Below are 12077 nucleotides of genomic sequence, written 5' to 3' on the forward strand. Positions count from 1 at the left end.
GTCTGAGCTTTCTGATTTTGGTGACTTTTTTTTTTTTTTTTGAGACAGAGTCTTGCTCTGTTGCCCAGGCTGGAGTGCAGTGGCATGATCTTGACTCACTGCAACCTCTCCCTCCCGGGTTCAAGCGATTCTCCTGCCTCAGCCTCCCCAGCAGCTGGGACTACAGGCATCCACCACCACGCCCAGCTAATTTTTGTATTTTTAGTAGACACGGGATTTCACCATATTGGCCAGGCTGGTCTCGAACTCCTGACCTCATGATCTACGTGCCTCAGCCTCCCAAAGTGCTGGGATTACAGGCGTGAGCCACCATGCCCAGCTGACATTTTTTCCTTTGAACTTCAGAACCAACATGCCTGCAAAATTGAGATTTTTCTTGATATTCGATGTACCTCTTTCCCTGATGATTTCTTTTAATGCATTTCTAATTTTTTCTTTTTTTTTCATTTCTGTGGATATATTTTTATGCCCACTCTCTTTCTGTTTATTTTTGTTACATAGAAAAGATTTAATATATTTTTCCTTACTATATCCTGAACTACGATCCCTTATTAAATTTCTATTTTTTTCTAATTTCATACCTTTCTAAGAAGACAATCATATTATTTGCACGATTTTTAAATATTTTTCAATTTTCTATCTTTACATGTTTTCTTTACATTTTATTTGTATTTTTGTTGTACTACCTTTGATAGTAAACCCGGGACAGGTTTAAATATGAGGGAAGAGAGCAGATATTTTAAATTCCCGACTTTAAAGCAAAAACCCAAAGATATTCACCTTTAAATAAAATAAATTGCCTTTTAAAAAATGTAGTCATTTCAGGAAGGGTCATTCTATTCTGGTATACTTTTTTCCCCAAATATATAATATTCTTGGTTTTCCTACCATGAGGTTTCTTATTTCTTTATATATATATTTGGATACTCATCTGGTTTTTATTGATTACTCATTAAAACCATGTAAGTTATTGATTACTCATTGAAACTATATAAGTATATTCTTACATGGTTTTGGAAAAATGTCGGATTTGATGTGGCCCCCTCATGTTTCTTTTATTTAAGCCTCCTTATTATCCCCTTTCAGTATAAAAATTTCTGCAGCCTTAGTCGGGATTTGAAAAGCTTAAAACTAGAAGCTGAAACCACGGTGAATTTTCACGTCAGTCCAGTGACTGGGTTGATAGAGTACGTCTATCCAGTACTCTGGGTTGATAGAGCCACTTTTTTAGACACCCTCTAGCCCAAATCTGATCATAATCATGTGTCCCCACCTCTTAGGGCCTCTGTGGCGGAAGGTGTTGGTTACCTGAAGGGAGATGGTGATGGGATGGGAAATCAACAGGAGGGAATTGTGTGTTGGCAGAGTTAGAGTTCCAACTTCGTCCAGCCAGCACAGTTCATTTATAAATTACTTTGTTTCTCTCTCTCTCCCTCTCTTTCCACCCCTGACTCTTGCTCTCATCTTTTACTCTTTGCATCTGAGAGAAGAGTGATGTGAAAATGATCAGGAATTCACTTTTTCTTATGAGGTCCTGGTCACAGTGATACTTAGAAAACACTTAGAAACTTAGGCCTGTGGTGTTTTCTCCATCTGCTTCCAGGTCATTTCTTCCTCATTTCTCTCAGAACTTTGGTGTTAACAGCCTGTTTCCCTTCTTTAGGGGCTGACTTTGATTTCACAGATGTTTCTTCATGGTGAATGAAACAGTGAGTAACTCTTTAAAGTCTCCTCTGTTGCCGAATTGCTTATAGTTTGTTTGTGTTTTTGGAGTGCTGTAGGAAGAGCAGTGATGAAGGTTTGAGGCTTCTAGATGCTTCCATATTAGTTGCCTGGGGCTCAGGCAGGGGCACACATGTGGACCCCTGAGGGAACATGACAGTTGAGATGACAGCTGAGGAATGAGGATGACTTATATCCCAAGGAGTGGGTCAAAAGGGGTTTTGTGTAACAAGTGTGGCATGTGCAAAGGGCCTGTGGTCAATGGAACTGAGGGTGCCTGTGGGGCTCAGTGAAGGGGAAAAGAGGAAGTCAGGCATGGCATGGGATGGAGGGGAAGAGAATGAGGCTACAGTCAGTGCCCAGTCTTGAAAATGTCCCTTTGAGTGTCCCTAGGGGCCATCCTTGTTTTCAGTGCTTATTACCCCTGCTCCCCTCTGCTTGCTCCCAGAGAGCTCTCTCCTGCCTCCCAGCTCTGCGTCTCTCAGATCCTGGCTCTGATCCCATGCTGCTGTTGCTTACACTCATGTACCCATTGCTAATGTCATCATTCCCTTCAGCAGCTAAGTGCAAAGTTAATTTCCCATTAGAAAAGCAGTCTGTACTAATAACAATCAACTGGGAGACCCAAAAGAGTGCAGTTAAAGAAAAAAAAAAATTCAAACTTTCCCTCGAAAAGAAACCAGTGATACCATTTGGGTCCACCTCCCTGAGGTTTGAAAGCCTCTCCCTTAGTGTTAGTTGCTTTTAGGCCTGTTCTTGCTGCATTAGCAAGGTGTATCTTTCTCTTTATATGCAGACAGTGCCCTCTTCTGGTGGGAGGCTCTCAGTGTCTGTCTACAAATCCATGACCCAAGAGGTAGAGGGGTCCCCAACAGTCTCACTTACTTCTGCCGAAGTGGTGCCCTTGGGAATCACCAACTTCCTGTGCTCACCTGTTCTAGCTACTTGGTTCACTTTGACCCAGCTCTTCAGGGGTGACACCCTCCCTCATCAGGCTCCCAGATCCCATCAGGTGTTGAAACCCCATGTGATAGGCGAAATACTGGTCCCCAGAGATGCCCACATCCTAACCCCTTGATCATGTAAATGTGTGACCTTATGCAACACATGGGACTTTGCAAATGGGATTACATTAAGGATCTTGACATGGGAAGATTATTTAGGATGAGCTGTGTAATTACAATGGAATCACAGGTTCCTTAGAGAGGCCTCCGTCAGAGGATGAAGGAGGTGTTCACATGTGGAAAGAGACAGAAATAAAAGTGGAGAGGACCATTGAAAAAAAAAAAGTCATTGAAAGACTTTGGCACCCAGGTTGCCATGGCTGCCCCCAGCCCTTCAAATTCTCCTAAATCCCCAAATGATCTTTCCCTGGAAGTTGCACCAGCCCGTTGGATAGCTTAGATGCAGCTGTTGGAGGGTGGATCTAGCCTGTGAGGACCCAGTAACCTGGATCCAATACGTGACAAGGATTGAATGAGTGGTCGTTTGCTGCTGAGTAATTGCTGGTTTTCCTGGCTACCTGGGCCCTGGGTCACAGGGATGAGAGGGCTGGAAAAAATGATTATCAGCACAGAGTCCCAGAGTCTCTGTGACTTCTGGTCACAGAGATTTTGAGTGTATATATAGAAAAAAGCAGTTGTTCCTACACATTCAGTGTCAGAAGTGAAGGATGAGAGGGGTATGCGTGTCAAAGGAAAAAACAGCTTTTCCCCCCTGTATGTGAGGTCACAGCAAATTTGCAAGATTCAGTGCATGGTGAGAGAAGCAGGCAGCCGCTGACATTCAGGGGCTGGCCTGGCTCCCACTACCTGGCTTGGGGTTTCCTGTTGGACCTAAGAAATGTCACAGACAGGACGTTTTTAAAGTCAATAAGAAATGTCAGACAGGAGCACTGTGACGAAGTCAAGAGACTGTGAGTTGTGCTTTGGCTGGTTCTTGATTTATTTCTGCTCAAGGCAATCAGTATGCCAAGGTGGCATATTTCAGGGTGTCACATAATGTTCTACATTCTTATTCAGGGTGGGATGTCCTGTACCCCATCAACTGGAAGTTTGTAGCACTTCCTGCTTTCTAGACATGGTAAATGAACTCCCTGGGTCACTGGGAAAGTTGTAGCACTTCCTGCTTCCTGGAGATGGTAAATAAACTTCCTGTGTCACACGGGAGGTTGTAACACTTCCTGCTGCCCAGAGATGGTCAATGAACTTCCTGAGTCACTGGGAAGGTTGTAGTACTTCCTGCTTCTTGGAGATGGTAAATAAACGTCCTGGGTCACTGAGGAGGTTGTAGCACTTCCTGCTTTCCTAGAGAGATGGTAAATAAACGTCCTAGGTCACTGAGGAGGTTGTAGCACTTCCTGCTTCCTAGAGATGGTCAATGAACTTCCTGGGTCACTAGGAAAATTGTAGCACTTCCTGCTTCCTGGAGATGTTAAATAAACTTCCTGGGTCACTAGGGAAGTTTATAGCACTTCCTGTTTCCTGGGGATGGTAAGAGAACTTCCTGGGTCACTGGGGAGTTTGTAGCACTTCCTGCTTCCTAGACATGGTAAATGAACTGCTGGGTCATTGGAAGGTTGCAGCACTTTCTAGTTTATAGGGACATTGTAACACTTCCTGGTTTATCTGGAGATTGTAATGCTTTCTGATTCATAGGGTCGTTGTAAAACTTTCTGGCTCACATTGTTACATTTCCTGGTTCAAATGGATAATAGTAGCACTTCCTGGTTCACAGGGACATTGTGACACTTCCTGGTTCTTATGGGTAGTTGTAGCACTTCCTGGTTCACAGGGACATTGCAACACTTTTTGGTTCATACACATAATTGTTAGCACTTCCTGATTCCCAGGGACATTGCAACACTTCCTGGTTCATAGGGATAATTGTAGCACTTCCTGTTTCATAGGGACATTGTAATACTTTCTGGTTCATACGGATAACTGTAGTACTTCCTGGTTCATATAGATAATAGTAGCAATTCCTGGTTCACACGGACATTGCAACACTTCCTGTTTCACAGGGACATTGCAACACTTCCTGGTTCATTCCGATAATTGTATAACTTCCTGGTTTGCAGGGACATTGTAACACTTCCTGGTTCATATGGATAATTGTAGCACTTCCTGGTTCATAGGGACATTGTAACATTTCCAGGTTCATACATATGGATAATTGTAGCACTTCCTGGTTCATACGGATAATTGTAGCACTTCCTGGTTTGCAGGGACATTGTGACACTTCCTGGTTCATAGTGACACTGCAACGCTTTCTGGTTCATGTGGATAATTGTAGAACTTCCTGGTTCATAAAGACATTTGGAACCCTCTGGTTCATAGGGATAATTGTAGCACTTCCTGGTTCGTAGGGACATTGCCACACTTCCTGGTTCATCTGGATAATTGTAGCACTTCCTGGTTCATAGGGAAATTGTGACACTTTCTGGTTCATAGTGACATTGCCACACTTCCTGGTCCGTGTGGATAATAGTAGCACTTCCTGGTTCCTAGGGACATTGCCACACTTCCTGGTTCATCCAGGTAATTGTAGCACTTCCTGGTTCATAGGGATATTGCAACACTTTGTGGTTCATATGGATAATAGTATCACTTCCTGGTTCACAGGTACATTACAACACTTCCTGGTTCATATGGATAATTGTAGAACTTCCTAGTTTGCAGGGACATTGTAACACTTTCTGGGTCATATGGGTAATTGTAGCACGTCCTGGTTCATAGTGACATTGCCACACTTCCTGGTCCGTGTGGATAATAGCACTTCCTGGTTCATAGGGACATTGCCACACTTCCTGTTTCATCCAGATAATTGTAGCACTTCCTGGTTCATAGGGATATTGCAACACTTTGTGGTTCATATGGATAATTGTAGCACTTCCTGGTTCATATGGATAAGTGTAGCACTTCTAGTTTACAGGGCCATTGCAGTACTTCCTGGTTCATACGGCAAATTGTGGCACTTCTTAGTTTTTAGGGATATTGTGGAAGTGCTACTATTATCCATATGAACCAGGAAGTGCTACAATTATCCATACGAACTAGAAAGTGTTGCAATATCCTTATGAACCAGGAAGTGCTAGGATTATCTGGATGAACCAAGAAGTGTGGCAATGTCCCTATGACCCAGGAAGTGATACGATTATCCATATGAACCAGGAAGTGTGGCAATGTCACTATGAACCAGAAAGTGTCACAATTTTCCTATGAACCAGGAAGTGCTGGTTCGTAGGGACATTGCCACACTTCCCGGTTTGTAGGGAAATTGTGACACTTTCTGGTTGATAGTGACATTGCTACACTTCCTGATTCATATGGATAATAGTAGCACTTCCTGGGTCATAGGGACATTGCCACACTTGCTGGTTCATCCAGATAATTGTAGCACTTCCTGGTTCATATGGATAATAGTAGCACTTCCTGGTTCACAGGGACATTGCAACACTTATGGTTCATTTGGATAATTGCAGAACTTTCTAGTTTGTAGGGACATTGTAACGCTTCCTGGTTCATATGGATAATTATAGCACTTCCTGGTTCATAGGGACATTGTAACATTTCTAGGTTCATATGGATAATTGTAGCACTTCCTCGTTCATAGGGACATTGTAACACTTCCTGGTTCATATGGATAATTGTAGCAGTTCTGGTTTGTAGGGCCACTGCAGTCCGTCCTGGTTCATACAGATAATTGTAGCACTTCTTAGTTTTTAGGAATATTGTGACACTTCCTGGTTCATAGTGACACTGCAACACTTTCTGGTTCATATGGATAATTGTAGAACTTCTTGGTTCATAAAGACATTTGCAACCCTCTGGTTCATAGGGATAATTGTAGCACTTCCTGGTTCATAGGGAAATTGTGACACTTTCTGGTTCATAGTGACATTGCCACACTTCCTGGTCCGTGTGGATAATAGTAGCACTTCCTGGTTCATAGGGACATTGCCACACTTCCTGGTTCATCCAGATAATTGTAGCATTTCCTGGTTCATAGGGATATTGCAACACTTTGTGGTTCATATGGATAATTGTAGCACTTCCTGGTTCATGTGGATAATAGTATCACTTCCTGGTTCACAGGGACATTGCAACACTTCTGGTTCATTCCGATAATTGTATAACTTCCTGGTTTGCAGGGACATTGTAACACTTTCTGGTTCATCTGGATAATTGTAGCACTTCCTGGTTCATAGGGACATTGTAACATTTCCAGGTTCATACAGATAATTGTAGCACTTCCTGGTTCATAGGGACCTTGTAACACTTCCTGGTTCATACGGGTAATTGTAGCACTTCCTGGTTTGCAGGGACATTGCAGTACTTCCTGGTTCATAGGGATAATTGTAGCACTTCTTAGTTTGAGGGACATTGTGACACTTCCTGGTTCATAGTGACACTGCAGCACTTTCTGGTTCATATGGATAATTGTAGTACTTCCTGGTTCATAAAGACATTTGGAACTGTCTGGTTCATAGGGATAATTGTAGCACTTCCTGGTTCGTGGGGACATTGCCACACTTCCTGGCTCATCTGGATAATTGTAGCACTTCCTGGTTCATAAGGATAGTTGCAACACTCCCTGGGTCATCACCCACATCCTGCCATCTGCTCCAGCCCTATGCAGCCACTCACGAATCTACTTCCTATCCCATGGATTTGCCTATCAGGGGCATTTCAAACAAATGGCCTCCCATGTGGTTTTGTGCCTGGTTTCTTTCACTCAGCATAATATTTTTGAGGTCCATTGATTTTGTATGATGCATCAGAATTTCATTCCTTTTGATGGCTGAATGACATTCCATTGTATGGGTAGACCACATTTTGTTTATCCACACACTTGTTGATGGGCATTGGGTTCTTTCCACTGTGTGACTACCATGAATAATGCTTAGCACTTAGCATACAGTTAGGACTTCTATGTACATAGTTGTCTGAGTAACTGTCTTCAATTTTTGGGGTAAATACCCAGGAGGGGAATGGCTGGGTCATATGATAACTCTATGTTTAACCATTGAAGGATCCGCCAGGCTGCTTTTCAAAGCAACCGCACCATTGCACCATCCCACAAACAATGTAAGAGCGCTCCAGTTTCTGCACATCTGAGCCAACACTTGTCACTGTCCATATTTGTCATTAGAGCCATCCTAATGTGTTTGATGGGCTATCTCATTGTGGTTTTGATTTGCATTTCCCTGATGACCAGATAGGTTGGCTTTCAAATTTTCATGTTCTTTCTTCTTCTCTGTCAAGTAGATGAGTAATACTTAAATAAATATTTCTTGCTCAGCATTTTGATGTATTTATTCATAGCCTTATTAATGCTTGACCTTATTTGCTTATCTCTCAGATATGGGTCTCTAAATGTCAGTTTCAAGAAGGAACTGTGTTTTGTTCAACTCCAAAATCCCCAGATCTATCTAGGACACTGCCTGAAACACAGAAGGGGTTAAAAAAATATGGATGAAATATAATAGCAAATGCATGTTCTATTTTAAAATATCAACAGTTATTCCATTTGCAGAACAATAAATTCAATGTGAAGACTAAGACACTGTTGATTATTTGTGTATGCTTGTATATGTATATATACATACATATATGTGTGTATATACCTCTACATGCATGTATAGGTATACACATATATATGTATATATACACACATATATATATAGGTATATACACATATCTTTATAAAACACAGACCTAGGATATTTTCCCTAGAATCAGGTCCAAGGCAGATAGTTGAAAAATGTCTGATTTCTAATTTGTGGTTAAAATAAAACTAAGAACATTTGATTATTTTCATCATGATTTATTTTGCTGACTTGTTGAACATATGCAGGCTTGTTACCTGGGTGGACTGTGTGATGCTGAGGTTTGGGGTATGACTGATTCCGTCACCCAGGTAGTGAGCATGGCACCCAATAGGTAGTTCTTCAGTTCTTACCCTATCCCTCCCTCCACCCTCTAGAAGCCCGCAGTGTCTGTTCCTATCTTTGTGTCCATGAGTACCCAATATGTAGATCCACTTAGAAATGAGAATGTGCAATCTTTGGTTTTCTGTTTCTGGATTAGTTTGATTACAATAAGAACCTCCAGCTCCATCCATGTTACTGCAAAGGACGTGGTTTTGTTCTTTTCTGTGGCTGTGTAGTATCCCACAGCGTCTATGGACCACATTTTCTTTATCCAGTCCACCATTGATGGGCATTTAGGTTGATTCCATCTCTTTACTGTGGGGAATAGTGCTGTGATCAACATGCTTGTGCAGGAGTCTTTTTGGTAGGATAATTTATTTTCCTTATGTATGTATCCAGGAATGGGATTGCTGAACTAAATGGTAGTTCTCTTTTTAGTTCTTCGAGAAATCTGGGTGATATGTTTTGGAATGAACTTCGTATAGCTTTTTACTGCCTCCCTTTTAAAATGCTTCCAGAAGGCTGTCCCTTCTTTGGTGCACAGAAACTGGCTAAAAAATAAATGTGATCAGCTGGGAGTGGTGGCTCACGCCTGTAATCTCAGCACTTTGGGAGGCTGAGGCAGGTGAATCACCTGAGGTCAGGAGATCAAGACCATCCTGGCCAACATGGTGAAACCCCGTCTCTAGTAAAAATACAAAAAGTTAACTGGGCGTGGTGGCAGGTGGCTGTAATCCCAGTTACTCAGGAGGCCGAGGCAGGAGAATTGCTGGAACTTAGGAGCTAGAGGTTGCAGTGAGCTGAGATGGCTCCACTGCACTCCAGCCTGGGCAACAGAACGAGACTCCGTCTCAAAAACAAACAAACAAACAAACAAACAAAAATTAGCCAGGCATGGTGGAACACGCCTATAGTCCCAGCTACTCAGGAGGCTGAGGCAGGGGAATCACTTGAACCCAGGAGGCGGAGGTTGCAGTGAGCTGAGATGGCACCATTGCACTCCAGCCTGAGCGACAGAGCAAGACTCTGTCTCAAAAAAATAAATAAATAAAAATAAATATAAATACAATTAAAATAAATAAAATAATAAAAAAAAAAAGTGACCTGCAGCCACCTCTCCAAGGGGCCTGGATACCAATGGAAGGAAGTGAAAAGGAGGAGATGAAAAATTTACACCTTGAAAGCTGAAAGTGTTCTAATATTATTACCAATGCTGTGTAGTCAGACACATCGAAAGTGACTCTAATACCTCCTGACACCCTTATGTTATGAATATGTAGATGGTAGCAAATTATTCTCCGCTTTTTTCCAGCTCATTGAAACATTTTAGGGAGGAACATTTCTGCATTGACAACAGCTTTAAATATTTAATTAGTGCTTTGAAGAAACACAAGAATCTGTGACGCAGAAGGGAAATGAAAAGGAAAGCTTAGTCTCCATTTAGTTATGTTCCTCATAAATATTTCCCAGGGGCAAAGATGTTCTCTTTCATATTAAAAATACAAATAAACACTTGACTTCTCATTAGCCCAAGAAAATATTGTAGAGATTTTCGTTATCCAAAAAAGGTACACTTTCAAAACACACGGAACAGAAATGGCGCATTGCCTTAGCTTGCTTCTGGCTAGCATGTCTGGCTATTGACCGGATTTTATTTTTAAATGACTAAAATAATATATTAACTAAATGGTAAAATTCATATTCAGCATTGGCTTGAGGGCATCGGAGGGTTTTGGCTGGCCCAGTCGTCTCTACCAGTGAGGAAAGCAAGGAAATAGGTCATTTCACTCAGGGACAGCTTGAAAACAGAGATTTCATGGAGCTTCCTCATTCCGTCAGCCTAGAGTGGGATTTTGGCTGTCACCCTTCAAGGATGAAAAGGTGCAGAGGACATTGGGCTACAGAGTGCTCGTTTAAATGATTTAAAAGTTTTGGTCAGGTGTGGTGGCTCATGCCTGTAATCCCAGCACTCTGGGGGGCCGAGGCGGGTGGATCACCTGAGGCTGGGAGTTCGAGACCAGCCTGACCAACATGGAGAAACCCCATCTCTACTAAAAATACAAAATTAGTCGGGCGCGGTGGCTCATGCCTGTAATCCCAACTACTCTGGAGGCTGAGGCAGGAGAATTGCTTGAGCCTGGGAGGCGGAGGTTGCAGTGAGCCGAGATCGTGCTATTGCACTCCAGACTGGGCCACAGGAGCAAAACTCCATCTCAAAAAAAAAAAAAAAAAAAGTTTCCATCTGGCTGGACACAGTGGCTCATGCCTGCAGTCCCAGCACTTTGGGAGGCTGAGGCAGGTCAATCACTTGAGGTCAGGAGTTCAAGACCAGCCTGGACAACATGGAGAAACCTCATCTGTACTAAAAATACAAAAATCAGCCAGGCGTGGTGGCGGGTACCTGTAATCCCAGCTACTCTGTAGGCTGAGGCAGGAAAATCACTTGAACCCTGGAGGCAGAGGTTGCAGTGAGCTGAGATTGCACCACTGCACTCCAGCCTGGGCGACAGAGCAAGACTCCATCTCAAAAAAAAAAAAAAAAAAAAAAAAAGTTTCCATCTAAGCGAGCTCTGTTGGTTCTCCCACCTCTGACCTTACGAGCTTTCTTCTTTAACCTGCACCTTGTTCTCTGAGTCACTTTGCACTTTAAGGCACAGCTACAGCTTCCCCATCAGACTTGTTGGTCTTTTATCAAAGGATGAAAAAGTTCTTCCTCCTTTGGGTCTTTAACCCTGTTTCCTGGTGTAAGACAGCTTTTACGTTTGCTACCTGCTGGAATCAACTTGAAATTTTCTCCCAGAAAATTTGTGAATTTATCTTGTTCAAGTTACTTGTGGTCAAAAAGTTAATAAAGATAGGTAGACAGACAAATACATTGATACAGATAGATAGATTCATGATAGATGATTGATAGATAGATAGATATTACATAGATACATAGATAGATACATAGATTAGACCTGATATATACAGGGTGGGTAGATAGATAAATGAATAAATGGCTAGATACATGATTGATTAATTGGTAGATAAATGAATAAATGGCTAGATACATGATTGGTTGATTGGTAGGTAAATGAGTAAATGGCTAGATACATGATTGATTGATAGATGATAGAGATTAGATAGATACATAGATACATAGATTAGACCTGATAGATATATAGATATATATACAGGATGGGTGGATAGATAAATGAATACATGGCTAGATACATGATATGGATACAGCCAGTACATACATAGATACATAGACAGGGTAGGTGGATGGATAGATGAATACATGGATAGATAAATATACACAGAGATAGATCAATGATAGAAATGGGTATATAGATATATGAATGATAGAAGATATTTTAAGAGAGATGATTAATAGGCAATTGATTGACATATTAGATGATAGATAAAAAGTGGGTAA

The 12077-nt window shown here is 41.9% G+C and overlaps 1 long non-coding RNA gene across 7 annotated transcripts in view; it reads left to right on the forward strand.

Moving 5' to 3' along the window:
• Positions 1 to 12077, forward strand: part of LOC129053353 (uncharacterized) — a 55777-nt gene that overhangs the window by 15107 nt on the left and 28593 nt on the right. For all 7 annotated transcript variants that reach the window (XR_010139077.1, XR_010139078.1, XR_010139074.1 and 4 more), the window contains one exon: positions 1664 to 1709. This is a non-coding gene — a long non-coding RNA (uncharacterized LOC129053353). The remainder of the gene's footprint in view (positions 1 to 1663; positions 1710 to 12077) is intronic.

The sequence above is a fragment of the Pongo abelii genome, chromosome Y (assembly GCF_028885655.2).
Source record: "Pongo abelii isolate AG06213 chromosome Y, NHGRI_mPonAbe1-v2.0_pri, whole genome shotgun sequence".
In the NCBI taxonomy this organism is placed as follows: Eukaryota; Metazoa; Chordata; class Mammalia; order Primates; family Hominidae; genus Pongo; species Pongo abelii.